General features: G+C 49.2%; 1 protein-coding gene and 1 long non-coding RNA gene across 2 annotated transcripts in view; one reads left to right on the forward strand and one right to left on the reverse strand.

Annotated features, from left to right (window-relative positions):
* LOC144151461 (RYamide receptor-like) overlaps nt 1-13,997 on the reverse strand; it is a 920,756-nt gene that overhangs the window by 622,255 nt on the left and 284,504 nt on the right. The window lies entirely within an intron of this gene.
* Nucleotides 1-13,997, forward strand: part of LOC144151468 (uncharacterized) — a 459,596-nt gene that overhangs the window by 238,243 nt on the left and 207,356 nt on the right. The window lies entirely within an intron of this gene.

A 13,997-nucleotide genomic window follows, 5' to 3' on the forward strand; every position in this document is an offset into this window, starting at 1 on the left:
AATTGCCTATTTATTTTATTTTTGTTCTAAACACAGGATAATATTCTGGATATTCTCCGAATTTTTGTTGTGGGCCGTTGTTTTACTACACTTTACTTGTTTTCCTTGAACGCTTTGCCTGGTAGATATGATACTTGTTTTAGAGATACCATTTCTGTTTTATATGTTTGATTGTTGTCTCAAATATTTTCTCCTCTTGTGCAGGTACGTTTTCCGTATTTTCCATTATGTGTTACGGACCATCGCTGCGCTTTGTACTGTGACATGGCCTCGAGAGAGATTTCTTGCCTTTAGCCATGTCACGCGGCACAGTATTTGTAAAAGAATTCTCTCAAATAAAATGCGAACTTATTTCCCTCTCCAAAAGACATGTCGATGCACGCTCCATGACGCGCGATCAACCTTTCGGAATAATTGTATCGACGACTGTTTGGTTATTGCATGAAGGGGAGGAACCATTCTTTATTCAGCGTCTCCAGGGCGCATTTATTTTGCTCCTCCAAGAGGGCTCCTTCACGGACAGAGCATCGGATCAGCGAGGTTAGGCAATGCTAGCGGAGTGAGCGTGAACTTTCTCAAAAACGCGAACTCATTACAGTGAAAGGAGGAATAAACGTTCCTATTGAGCAGAAAGGGTGAGGTAATAGTCAGCCTCCGAAGTACAGGAGGCCGCAGGCCTGCGATGAATCCAGTGCTCGTTGCACCAGTGCTTGTTGTCACGCGGGTGCTGAGCTGGTAAGTGCAGTCTCCCACTGCTCAGGGGAAGGGGGGTGATGGGATTGGGGTGGTGGAGGCATTAGTATATAGACTAGGTGGCATGTAGTGAGGGAGTGTCATAGTGCGGACAGTTATATGGGAAGAAAAGATGGGGGAAAATGAAATAGGGTTGCGTGGTTGCAGAAGGTTTCCGTTTGAAGATTGAGATGGGCGTACGCTCGATAGTTGGATAGGGTAAAATGGGGAGGAGGGTATGTTCTTCTCGTGTGAGAACAATGCTATAAAAATGAGCTGTAGGTGTAATCTGGAACAGGGTTGGTAGTATCGTAGTCACGACCTCTCGTGGCTCCTTGTCTTGAAATGAAGAACGCCCGGGTGGTAAGTCCTCGGGATGCGGCATGGGCCGCTTCGTTACCTACAAGGCCGGAGTGGCCATGGGTTCAGATAGTGCTTATTTCGATGTCTCTCGGGCATTCTCTGTAGAATAGGGAAATCCTGTGTGGCCGTACAAGGAGAGATTGGTAAAATCCGCATGCATGTTAAATGTCTGGTAAAAATGTTAGGTATGGCTGATTTTGATGCACTGTAAAAAAATGGCCAATTTTACGGAGAAAGCTGCTGGTAAAATGTTGCCGGACACATTTCCGTAATTTAGACACCGGAAAGAATTTTAAGAACAGACATTCCGTAGTACGGAAAAGCCGTAACAAAACAAACACTCCGTTTCAAAAAGCACGTCTTTCCGTAATTGATAGAACCTTCAGAAAAGAAAAAAAAATACATCGACGAGGAATCGAACCCGCGACGTCGATTGAATGGGCACGACGCTCGAGACCACTGCAACACCGCACGAACGCTGCACTTGTGCCGAACAACCTGTATACTACATGGATGCCCACCCTGCGGGTGCCATACATCGGTGTTTACTAGCCGGCTTACAGATTTCCTGGCTGATAAAGTGCGATTTCTTAAATAGCGCTTGCGCAGTAACGTTCCGCGAAGCCCCCACAATAGTTGATCGCCATCAACTCCGCTGTTTCGAGAAAGCGCTTGCAAAAAATGTGTATGACTGGCTGCGAGTGCGATTTCGCACTGCATGAATAGTGCTTGCTGTTCATTGGTTTTAAGCTTTAGGCTAAATACTTCGGCCGATATTGATACCTTAAGAACTAAATTACCTTCCGCAACTCTGCTTCTGCACGCAAATGACCTTATATTTTCTACAAGTGTGCCGGTCACACACGCATGTGCAGTTTGCAGGTCCGGGGCAGCGACGTCGCCGGAACGTCGTAAAGACAAAATACGGCGCTCGTGTTGAGCGGTATGGGCCTCATGGTCCTCACAAAGTTTACTACACTTTAGACACTAACGAAACAGAGCCGCATTCATTACGCCACGAATGTTGTCGGGGCGCAGTTTTAGCTTCTCGATCGATTCCCGACAATCGACACGACAATATATTTCTTGAAGTTATTAATAAACTGATCTGTTTCTGTTCTGCATCATACAGAGGAAACGTCCGTATTTTGCAAAGAAGAAAAAGATTCCTTTTGACGTGTAACGGAGAGAGCATCCGCATACTGAGGGGCGGAGCACACTTCCGTTAAATTACGAGTGTTTTCTTTGTTCTGCATCAAACGGAACACGGCTCTGTTTTATTACGGCCATCTGGTCCGTAATTTGCCCGTAAAATTACGGATTGTTTTTACAGTGTGGGTCGTAATTGTAAGCGCTAAAGCTAGGGCTTCTACCGAGGACACGGTCATATTGGAGTAAGTGGTTGCCGTGGCGATGTGTCCTACGGAGTTGAGGGTTAGCAATGGGGTGATCGGGCTGTTGGCAGTCGTGGCGATATCGGTATAGCGAGTGTGGGCGTCTTGGGCGTACTTTTTGATGAGAATTGTCTGACCCGTGCCTCGTGCCGTCCTTTATTGTAGGTGGGATGCATGTGTTAAGGCGATGGGTCAATTGTGAGTGCCTCGAGAATATGCAGAGGGATGCGCTGCGGGATGTCATTAGAGGTCGGTTCTGGTCTGCCGCTTTCCTTGAGCACCCGCCTCCCTGTGGGAGTGAGTGTTAGTCGGCGGAGCTGCGAATTCCGTTGTGCTTCGATGAGCTCAGCTCCACAAGGGCAACATCATCAGCTCCACAAGGGCAAAAAGGGCAAGTGTGAACACACCTGCCTTGAGATAATTCCCGGAAAACGCTGTACGCATGGACTCTACGTAGTCAACGTCTACAGCAACCCCAAAGACCATGGCCAAAAATTCAAAGCTTTGCTCAGAGCAGCCAGCAGCCAGGCGCGCCAACACGCCCTGGTCGTGGGGGGTGACTTCAATGCCCCCCATCACGCATGGGGCTATAACAGAACCACTGCCAAAGGCAAAGACCTCATGCAAGATGCTATGGAGCTCGGTTACACGCTAATTACGGACCCCAAACAGCCTACGCGGCCGGGCCTCTCCTCCACGCAGAGGGACACTACCCCCGACCTTACCTTTGTCAAGAACGGAGCTGACATCACGTGGCGCAATACAGGCGACGACCTGGGGAGCGACCACTACATCCTCGAGATCGAGATACTCGGCGGGGGAGGTCACACACTTGAACACAAGTGGACGGACTGGGATCTCTTCCGACAACACCGACGAGAAGGTAGTGGAACGCCAGACATCAACGACCTCGAAGAATGGACCGCAACCATCAAGGCAGACGTTCGCGAAGCCACGAAGACGATCGAGACAGACGACGACATCCCGTGCATCGACAGTAAGCTCGCCCACTTACTTGAGGCCAAGAAGTCGATCAAAGCCAGGTGGAAAAAGCAACGCTGGAACCGCAAGCTCAGAAAGAGGGTGACCGCATTGAACAAGGCCATTGCGCAGCACTGCGCCCTGTTATGCCGGCAACAATGGCACGAAATCTGCAACCGCATTGACGGTCAGCTCCACCAAAGTAAGGCATGGTCGCTCATCCGTCACTTACTCGACGACACCAAGACCAAGTCGTATCAACAGGATCGTATGGCCAGGCTCATGCATAAGGCGGAAACCGAGCTAGGCAGGGACGAACTCATCAAGCGCATCGGCGCTAAATATCTCCCTGACCACAACACCGAGACGCACCCGGCATACTCGGGAGCACCGAACGGCCACCTCGATCGGGACATCACGAAGGAGGAAGTCCAACTCGCCGTCCGAGAGTTAAACACCCGATCAGCCGCGGGTCCCGACGGAATCTCCAACAAGGCCCTCCGAAACCTCGACGACGCGTCGCTAGAAGCCCTTACCCGATACTACAACAAGTGCTGGCACAGCGGCAGGCTGCCCCTTCAATGGAAAAAGGCCAAGACGGTGCTCATCCCCAAGCCGGGCAAACCTCCCCACATAGAGAATCTACGCCCCATCGCGCTAACTTCATGCGTGGGGAAGGTTCTCGAGCATGTCCTGGCGAACCGATGGCAGGAATACCTGGAGCAAGCAGAACTCTATCCCAACACCATGATCGGCTTCCGCAGAGGCCTCAGCACACAAGACGCCATGCTGCAGCTCAAGCACGAAATCCTGGAGCACGAGACCAAAGACAGCCGCGTCATTCTCGGTCTCGACCTTCAAAGCGCCTTCGATCGCGTCAAGCACTCGGCCATCCTAGCTCAGGTATCAAGACTTAACATGGGCCAGCGAAGTTACGCCTACATCAAAGATTTCCTAACGAACAGACAAGTTGACCTTCACGCAGGCGAGATCGTCCTGCCCACGAAAGGCCTCGGTAGCGTGGGCACCCCCCAAGGCTCGGTGATCTCTCCATTCCTGTTCAACATCGTGATGATCACCGTAGCAGAAGCATTATCCAGCGTGCCTACCGTCCATCACACCATTTACGCTGATGATATAACACTATGGACTACAGGCGGCCCCGATGCTGACATAGAACACCGGCTTCAACGCGCCATCTCAGCCATTGAAGACTGCCTTAGAGGAACGGGTCTCCAATGCTCGCCTTCGAAATCAGAACTCCTTGTCTACACCCCCCGCAAAGCGGGCAGACCGTTACTACCCCAAAGAGCTTGCGATCATCTCGCCCTGTACACCGAGACTGGCCAGCGCATTCCCGAAGTTGCGGAGATCCGCATACTCGGCATGCACATTCACAGCAAGGGCGACAAGACAAATCTCATGAAGAAGCTTGCACTCAAAACAGCAAGTACCCTACGCCTTCTACGCCGAGTCTCCACGGCCCGAGCAGGAATGCGGGAGGGCGGCATGATGCGATTAGTACAGTCTTTCGCCGTCAGCCACATTGCCTACACGGCGGCCTACCACACGTGGACCACAACCGAAAGGGACAAGATAGACGCCATGATACGCAGGCTCTACAAACGGGCACTCGGACTACGCGAGTCCACAGACAACGAGCGCTTCTCCCACCTGGGGGTTCACAACCGCGTCGATGAAATCATCGAAGCACAACTCGCTGCCCAGCGCGAACGCCTCGCAACCACAAGAACGGGACGCCACATCCTGGAGATCCTCGGCTATGGTCCCCAAGTCACGGGAAGACACCTTTCCAACCTCCCCGACACGATCCGAGCCAATATTCACGTCAGTCTTATCCCTAAGAATATGCACCCTGACCACAACCAAGAACGCCGTCAAGCCAGGGCCAAGTTCCTCGTGGAGCAATATGGGGACGACTCCCGCGCCCGCTACGTCGATGCGGCCGAGTACGGCAACGGCCGTTACGTGATGGTTGCGATCAACGCCTGCACGGGCCAAGCTACCCAAGCCGCCAGCGCATGCTGCAACAACGCCACTGCGGCCGAAGAGTTGGCTATCGCCTTCGCCATGACCGAACCGGACTGCGACACTACCCTCAGTGATTCACAACAAGCCCTCCGCAACTTCGCAAGAGGACGCATCAACCCCCAAGCCGCCCGCATTGTAGAGCGAACAGCAATCTCGCCAGGCCTACGCAAGGAACTAAGATGGATCCCCGCCCATGCGGGAAATTGTTCACCGTATGCACCGAACCACAATGAGACGGCCCACAGGGAAGCGCGCGCTCTCACCCACCGCGCCCCCACCGCAAGTGCCAGTCCGGAGTGTGAATGGTGGACGGCGGCTGAAGACTCACCGAGTGGATACGGAGAAATCCTCAAGAACATGAGGGCTGCTCGCCAGCTATACCCCTCACCCCACAAATCTCTGAGCAGGGAAGAAGCCGTACACCTACGACGCCTCCAAACTGCGTCGGTCCTCACACCGGCGCTCCTCCATCACATGTACCCCGACGATTATCCGAGCGCACAGTGCGACATCTGCAAACAAGGTACGGCCAATCGCTGGCACATCCTATGGGACTGTGCAGTCATACAAGACGGCGTCAGCTTCACAGAATACCCCGCAGATCTCCAAATCGCCATCACCTCAACCAACAAGTCGGATCAAGAGTGGGCCATCCAGCAGGTTCTCAAGGCGCTCGAAAGGCACGGACTCCGCAAAGGGGTTCCTGTCGAGTAGGGCTGCCCAAGAGGATGCAACGCACGGCCACGTTGAGGTCGGCCCGTCAACCGGGCTTTACCTACTGCAGGATTTACACAATAAAGTCCTTTCCATCCATCCATCCGATGAGCTCGTGCAGTGTACTATGCAGCCCCAGTTTGTGTAGTCTATCGTTGGAGGTATACGATGGGAGTCCAAGAGCGGCTCTGCCATGTTCCGTTTGAATGCGTGAAGTTTGTTGACTTCCTGCGGCTTGAGGCCGGCGAAGGGGGTTCCGTAAGTAATTCGGCTGAAAGAAGCAAAAAAAGAAAAGCGGACGAAACAGACCCCCCTCCCCCCCCCCCCCCCCCCCCATCCCTCCGCTGGGTACCGAAGTAAGAGCGGGGGCTACCAAGTAACGAAATCAGATGTGCGACGACTCTCTTTGCCTTCGCCCCACACAAAAGCCTGGGAACACTACCGGCGTTTCTAAACGCTCCAGGCGAAAAGGTTCCATGCCGTCAATGACAACGGACCCGGTTACTTGACGCGAACGCGAGAAAAACCGATAATGTGCAGGAAGTTCTGCAAAAATGGAATTTAAGGATAAGGATGCACTGTGCGTCTCGCAGCGAGCGATGCATGTTATGGGCTTTGTCGAAGGTTGAAAGCAAGTCGCGCTTCCAAGGAACACGCAGGTCACTACATCAATATATTGGAGGCGGTACTAGACGGCGTATCACTGAGATCAAAGCGTCAGCTGTCTGCGAGCTCTCCTATCTTAGGATTTGTTGCATCAGAAGGCACACCATCAACTTCGAGACAGCCGTCGGCCTCAAATGCTAAGCGACTCTCTAGGACTGTTGCAATCTTGCTTTAAAGGCTAGTTTAAAAGTATCTTGCGTTCTAATCTCGCTCATTGCGCACAGCGTAACAGCTGTTTCCAATTTTATATAGTAGTTATGTGTGACGTTGGTTATACCAGAGTCCTTCAATGCTTTACTGGTCACGAAACTGCTCCGTAACTCAATGGGAGAGCTTCATATGCTGCGTTTGGCCGCCGCGTGGTGGCGCCACCCTCTCACTGAGGTCACCCCTCGGGCGGCGTTGCGCTGGTTTGTTTTGTGCGGGAAAAAAATGTAACGTGCATATCGCGCTCTTGTGATGCGAGTTAAGTAGTGCAACGACGATGCCGAACATGTGTTGCGTCCCGGGATGTCGTTCCTTGTACAACGATACCGCAGAAAATGTTTGCTTGTTCTGTTGACCGAGCGACGGGCAGCTGTGTGAGAAATGGAGGGGCGCCATTCCAAGGCAAGCAACAAGAGATTTCAGCTTCGATTATAAGTGTGCGACAGTGTGTGGAAATGCACTGTGTGTGAGAATGGAAAAAGCAATGTACCCTTTTGAGAGCATCGTGGACCTAAATTTGTACAAGGCTAACTTAAAGCCGGATTTTTGTCATATCAGTCAGGTTGTAGCGGTGCTTCATTACCTGTTTGCAAACTTGTATTACCTTGCGCTCAGGCTCGCGTGTAAAAAAAAAAGCTTTGGGACGTCCTTGTGCTTTTACTTTTCATATTTCCGCGAATTATCCCTTAGGGTTCGTTTTTTTTTGTTTTGTAACCGCGCGTGGCCGATTCCGGTTTCTTATATGGCGTTTCAACCGGAGCGCCCGTTTGCTCTTGTTGTCGTACGTCCCGTCGGCCAATATTGTTTGATATGGAAAAGGTGCCACCTTGTCGCTAACTTGATTTTTTGTTTCTTCGACAATGTTCTCGATCCTAGTTTCGTGGATCTGAAATTAATAACGTTCCAAGAGTAATGCATGCATAGCAAACGCCACGCAACCCACTTTATCGACGTTCATCTGTTCATGTCACACTGCGGACTGCTTCTTCGTCGTTTGTGTTTCATTCTCGTCTTTTGTAGTGCAGGAGATCGCTAGCTCGCTGTGTTCAGAAAAGCTTTGCGTCGTTCTTGGCTACGTGGCAATATTCTGTTTCCTCCGTGTGCTGCACATCGCAGCGCGAAAAAATAAATTTTTGTACGCTGGACCACGCTCTTTTGCCTCCCTTCGTAACATTGAAATTTTTTGTTGCGTGTGGTAAAATCAGTTTCATTGTTCTTTCTTCGCTTCCTGTTTTTGCAAGGATTGCAAAGCGTGGAAGCAGAAAGACACATGGTGCAACATATATCTCTTCGTGTTTTGATCCTTCGCGTTTCTGCAGCGTTTTTAGATTTTCTCAAGTATGTACCCACTCATCGAAACGACAATACTATTGGGCTACCTCTTTTAGCGTTCTGTGCATTTCAGAGCAATCAACGGATTCATTAAGCGTAGTCTGAACGACGCGTACTTGGTTTCTTTCAGTTTTTTATTGTATTATCGATAGGCCCACAGCAGTCCGTGACTACACAGCTGCCGTATGTGTGATATTTACAACTTTGCTTTAAGAAAAGAAGCAATATAGATTTAAAAATTCGTAAACACGACGGCGCAGCGCTTGTGCCAGAGCACACAGAAGCAGTTGCCGTTCGCGGCTGAAGTCTACGGTAACTTACTTCGAAAAATAAAACCCCATTGAAGGAAGGTGATAAACACAATAACTGGACTATTCACCGCTAACTACTACGAAAAAAACACACTTAATCAGCGCGCAGACACCAAAAGCAGCGAGCGTTTGCACGCCAAGAGCTGGCCAATACGCCGCACGCGCGGCGGCTGGATGCTCTTCGTGCGGCGGTGGCGCCTGTAGTGGCGCGCGCGGTCCCTATATGAAGCGAGCGCCGAAGTTTCGTGACCAGTAAAGCATTGAAGGACTCTGGTTATACTTAGGGTTGTTCGCTTTCGGGTAAAACCCGATTTTACCCGATCCTTACACCCCGAACATGTTTTAGGAGATTGGCGTTAAACCTGATTTCTCCCCGAATGGACCTTTTCAATGCACGGGTCTGCACAATTGGGGGGTCTGACGTTCCACCGTTCTCAACCAGTAGTTCCTGGAAACAAGCGCACAAACACACCTTCCGAACTCATTGAGTATTGGAATGACTCTACAACCCACAACCTGAAGCTGGCAAATGCTACCCTGACATTGTTGTACCTAGCTAATGGAAGCTGTGCTGTGTAGAGAAGCTTCTCCCAGTTGAGATACGTTCAGCTATCACACAAACCTCGATTCAAGACCGACAAGTTGCTCGAACAGACCACAATAATGTATGCAAGCAAGGATGAGGGAATAATCGAGGACCAGCTTTTCGTGAATACAATGTGTCATTTGCTAGAAGTTATGAATGCCATTTACTGTCATTATTTATTCATTTCCAAACAACTGGCAAACTTCAGAGATCATTTTAAAAAGAATCCTGAAGTACCCCCGATTACCAGCTTGAAATAAACACCAATTTTAACGCGTTTGAGTTAAAACGCTCGTGATAGCCTACTGAGTGTATTAAAATAAATTTAGTACACCTATCGATTTAACCAGAAAAAACTCGAATTCGGGAATGGTTTCATAAAAACACCCGATTTCGGTCCGAATATCAGTTCGAAAAACGGCACCCGATTTTTACCGCTCGATTTCCAGAAAATATAAAACCCGAAAACGAACAGCCCTAGTTATACACCGTTTTATTCTGTTTTGTTGAACGCAATTGTAACGTAGCCAACGTCTAGGTTAGAAGTATTTGTGTTTCGCTTCGATTAACTGAACTCAGCTTCTTTTCTCCTTACCGTATTATGCGCGTTTTGTACTAAAACTCGGACCCGCTGCGGTAGCTCAGTGGTTAAGGCGTTGTGCTGCTGAGCACGAGGACGCGGGTTCGGTTCCCGGCCGTGGCGGCTGCTTTTCTGATGGAGGCCAAAAGCAAAAACGCCCGTGTGTACAAGATTTCGGCGCACGTTAAAGATCCCCAGGTGTTCAAAATGAATCCGGAGACCTCCACTACGGCGCGCCTCATGGCCTGCGTTGCATCGGCGCGTTAAACCATACAAACAATTAATGAATTAAAACTCGGGATGCTACTCCTGGCCAAAGCTTCGCCTCACAGACCGACCTTTTTTTGCCACTGGTTATCGGTACAAGATTCGCTTTGCTGTAGATACACCCTGCCCAGGTAATAATCCGCTTTTTCCATCACGTCCAGATTTCGCGTGGCCGTCCCGTGTTTGGTAGGGCAACGTGATAGTATGTATACGTGAACGTGAACTGCGATCTTTTACGCCTTCTATTCTGGGAAAGCGTGTAGCCGGCTGATAGACGTCATCTGATCTATCGGCCAAGAGACTCGCCAGAAAATCTGCATGTCGTCGTCCACTTTTGTACATTCGAAAAGGGCAAGGCACGCCACGTGCCCTCCCAAAACGCCTTATCCAATGGTCTACAAAAAGGCGTTTTCGAAAGTATCGCAACGGTGTTCCTTACGTACAAACGGCGCCAACGAGGCACAGAATTATGCAAAACCCCGATTTATATTGACAGTAATCGCTGCGGAAGAAACAGAGCAAAAATACGTGGTTGTACCCCTGCCCTCTGCGGGGCAGCCAGGGCATAAGGTGTGTAGCCTCGTGTCATGCCAATTATAGTGACATAGGGCGTAAATATTCGGGTATTCATGGCAGGCCCTGCCAACAACAACCGAATCCATTCTTCACAGACGGAAATGCGGTACAGTTGTTTGTTGAACGGAACCAATAGCGAGCGAAAATGCTTGCGCCGCGGAAATTCTACCGCAAATGGTAAGAATGAGTAGCGTGTGCGTGTGGGCCCTAAACGCCTAAGGAGGCTATAGAGGCTAGGATCGCCGAGTCGGCATCAGGCAGAAATGAGCGAATGGGGATTTGCGAACCCGAGGCGCGTAAGATCGCTGACAACGAAAACAATTTGTAGTGGTAAGGGATTTCGCAGCTGCGATCCGCTATTACTGGCGTTCAGAATTCACCACAGTGAGCGATTGCCACTGTGGCGAATGAGCGTAGGCAATAAGGTGTAGCTTTGCTCATTGCATTTCTTGTGTCCTTGTGCATTCGCGGTATTCACAACCTTCTTTCTTTCTTTCTTTCTTTCTTCTTTCTTGCTCTTTGTTTATTCTTCTTTTTTCTGCTTTTTTCTTCTGGCTGCCCGAGCACAACCCATGAAGGTCGTGCTCGGCACTGCCCGGATTTCTCCACTGCCCGCTACGGAAGTAACCATCACATCGGATACCTAAAAGGCAAATATAGCAAGGTCCACCCACCCTGCTAGGAAGGCTCTGGGGGACACAAACAGACCTCCCTCACCAGAGCAGGATCTGGGTATTGTGGTGTAGTACTTGGCCCCCATCTCCAGTGACTGACCAATGCAACTTCCGGCCCTCAGTCCCCAGCAGCTGTAGAGCAGCCGGCGACGGCGGCGGTCAGGCAACTGATACAGCAGAGGGTGCTAAGAATCTCTGGGTCAGGACAGGCCGCCTTTGGATCTTGAACATGGCATCATTCAACGCGCGAACCCTATCTAGCGAAGGAAGCTTAGCTTAGAGGACCTCTCGGACATTAAGTGGTATGGTTTAGGGTTAACCGAAGTTAGAAGAGGAGAAGGCTTCATGGAGTTAACTAGCGGACATATTCTGTGCTACCGAGGACCTCAAGAAAAGAAAGAGCATGGGGTGGGATACTTAATCCACAGAGAAATAGCAGGGAATGCTGACGAATTCTTCAGCATTAACGAAAGAGCCGCAGCTGTCGTGATCAAGCTAATCAAGCCATTCAGGTTAACTCTTTCGCTACCGCGCCAATCAAAATCGATCAATTTGATCGATACTTTTGGGAGCGCCTTTTCATAGCGTTCCAGGCAATTCTCGAACAAGTAAAGCTGTTCGGAGTTAGATCACAAAATGGCCGTTCAAAATCAGGTTTGTTTTCATTTTTGCAACGGAAACGGGATTTTTGATACGCTTTTGAATCACCTGGGTATGGAAAAAGGGCGTGGTCATCGTGCGTCACGGCTACCAACGAAGAATGCGTGCAACCTCGTAATTACTCTGCACCAGCGCTTGTTTTTTGCTATCAGGGTGTGAATGGGGAACTAGCGAACGATTTTCAATTGTCAGGTTCGCGCTCTGACAGCAATAATCCCAGAAATCGGCTGAAAATGTCAAGCAGTGGCTGGTTGCAAAGCTACTTTATGATTTTAGGCAGTTTTATTGCCTTTTCGCAAGTTGTTGTAAGTACTGTGGTAGTTCGACGTACCCCAGGACCATTCGGAAACAGTTTACAACAGTTTCGGTTTCGTTTCTGCATCGCGAAATTCACATTTAGCGCTACTACGCAGTTACTCAACTTCAAGGCTACCTGCCATGGCGCCTGAAGCGTCCGCGACTGATCCTCGAACAAAGCACGGCGCTCCTGATTTCCCCCACCCTAACCCGATTTCTGCGATAAGAACTTCAGATGCAAGTCAAAAGGTCAAACCCAGTCGCCAGATATCTGTTCCGCCGAGGACAGCGCTTCAAACCGGTCTTACACTGCCAGCTGTTCGCCTTCCAGTTTCGTTTCCATGCGAGGGTATATCCGGGTGTCTAATGTTGCTGCTTAGTTGAACTGTCTATTCGGACGGAAACTCTGGTAAGTTTTTGTACTGTTTCATTTGAAAAATGTTACGTGGCGCTGCAATAGAGGAGGCTCGTCGTGCTGATCTTTTTCAGCGCGCAGCTGCTACTCGGCCAAAGATCGCAGGGCACGATTCTAGCTCATCGTACCTCATTTTTGCGAGCAAGGCTACAATTGCGAGTAAGAAGATGATAATAAAGCTCAGCTTTATGTTTTGAGAGATAACTGACCGGGATCGACAACAAGCATCAGCCACGGCGTTCCGTTTTCAACTTCATGCATGTTTTTTTCCGCATCAAGTGCTTGTCCCAAATATTGTGCTCGCTGTAAATGCAAAGTCAGCCATTGACAAGATGTTTTTGCGTTATGTGGGGGCAAATTGGTGCCTCTGATAACGTCAAACCGCCAGATTTATTCCAGGGAACCACCCGAAATTGCACATTTTGAATTAGAGGTTGGGCTTCACCGCATGACATGAGCACCGTGCGTGCTAACATTTTTTTTATATTTGAAAACTGTTCCGCGCAAGTCGACAATTTTTTAGGGTGTGTTTTTGAAATGTTTCCCTACAAAATGTGTATTCTAATTTTTTTCTATTACCGGTGGTTTGATATACACAACTCCTTTTTTATCATTTTTTTCGACGACTTGACAAAAATTTTGATTTTGATATTTTTTATACAACTATGATATGTGAAAATCTTTAAAAAACTGGTGTTATTGGAAAGGCTGTTAAATATTCTGCATTTTGTGATCCTGCAATTAGTGCCTAACCAATTTTGTAGCAGAAAAAAAAAGATGTTTTCTTGGACCTCTAAAAATTGGTCAATTTTCTGCGGTACCGAAAGAGTTAAAGCTACTACAAGTCTATGCTCCAACAGCTCGCTACCATGATGAAATCGCAGACAGTTTCTACGAGGACGTCGCATAAGCAACGCAGAAGGGAAGAACACAGTTCAGGATTGTGATGGGAGACTTTAAAGCAAAATTAGGTGAGAAGCAAACGGGAGAAAGGTCAGTTCACAATTTTGGAATAGGCCGTCACAAAGTCGAGGAGGTACAGTGATGGGATTTTCGGAGAGTAATAACCTGATGTTAATGAATACAGTCTTTTACAAACGAAAGAATAGGAAATGAACACGGAAATGCCCAAAATAAAAAAAACAAAAAATGAAATTAATATCATTAGGCAACATTCAGAGCAGCGATCA

The sequence above is a fragment of the Haemaphysalis longicornis genome, unplaced genomic scaffold (genome assembly GCF_048455015.1).
Source record: "Haemaphysalis longicornis isolate Haplotype H1 unplaced genomic scaffold, Haemaphysalis longicornis Haplotype H1 scaffold_1, whole genome shotgun sequence".
Classification (NCBI taxonomy): Eukaryota; Metazoa; Arthropoda; class Arachnida; order Ixodida; family Ixodidae; genus Haemaphysalis; species Haemaphysalis longicornis.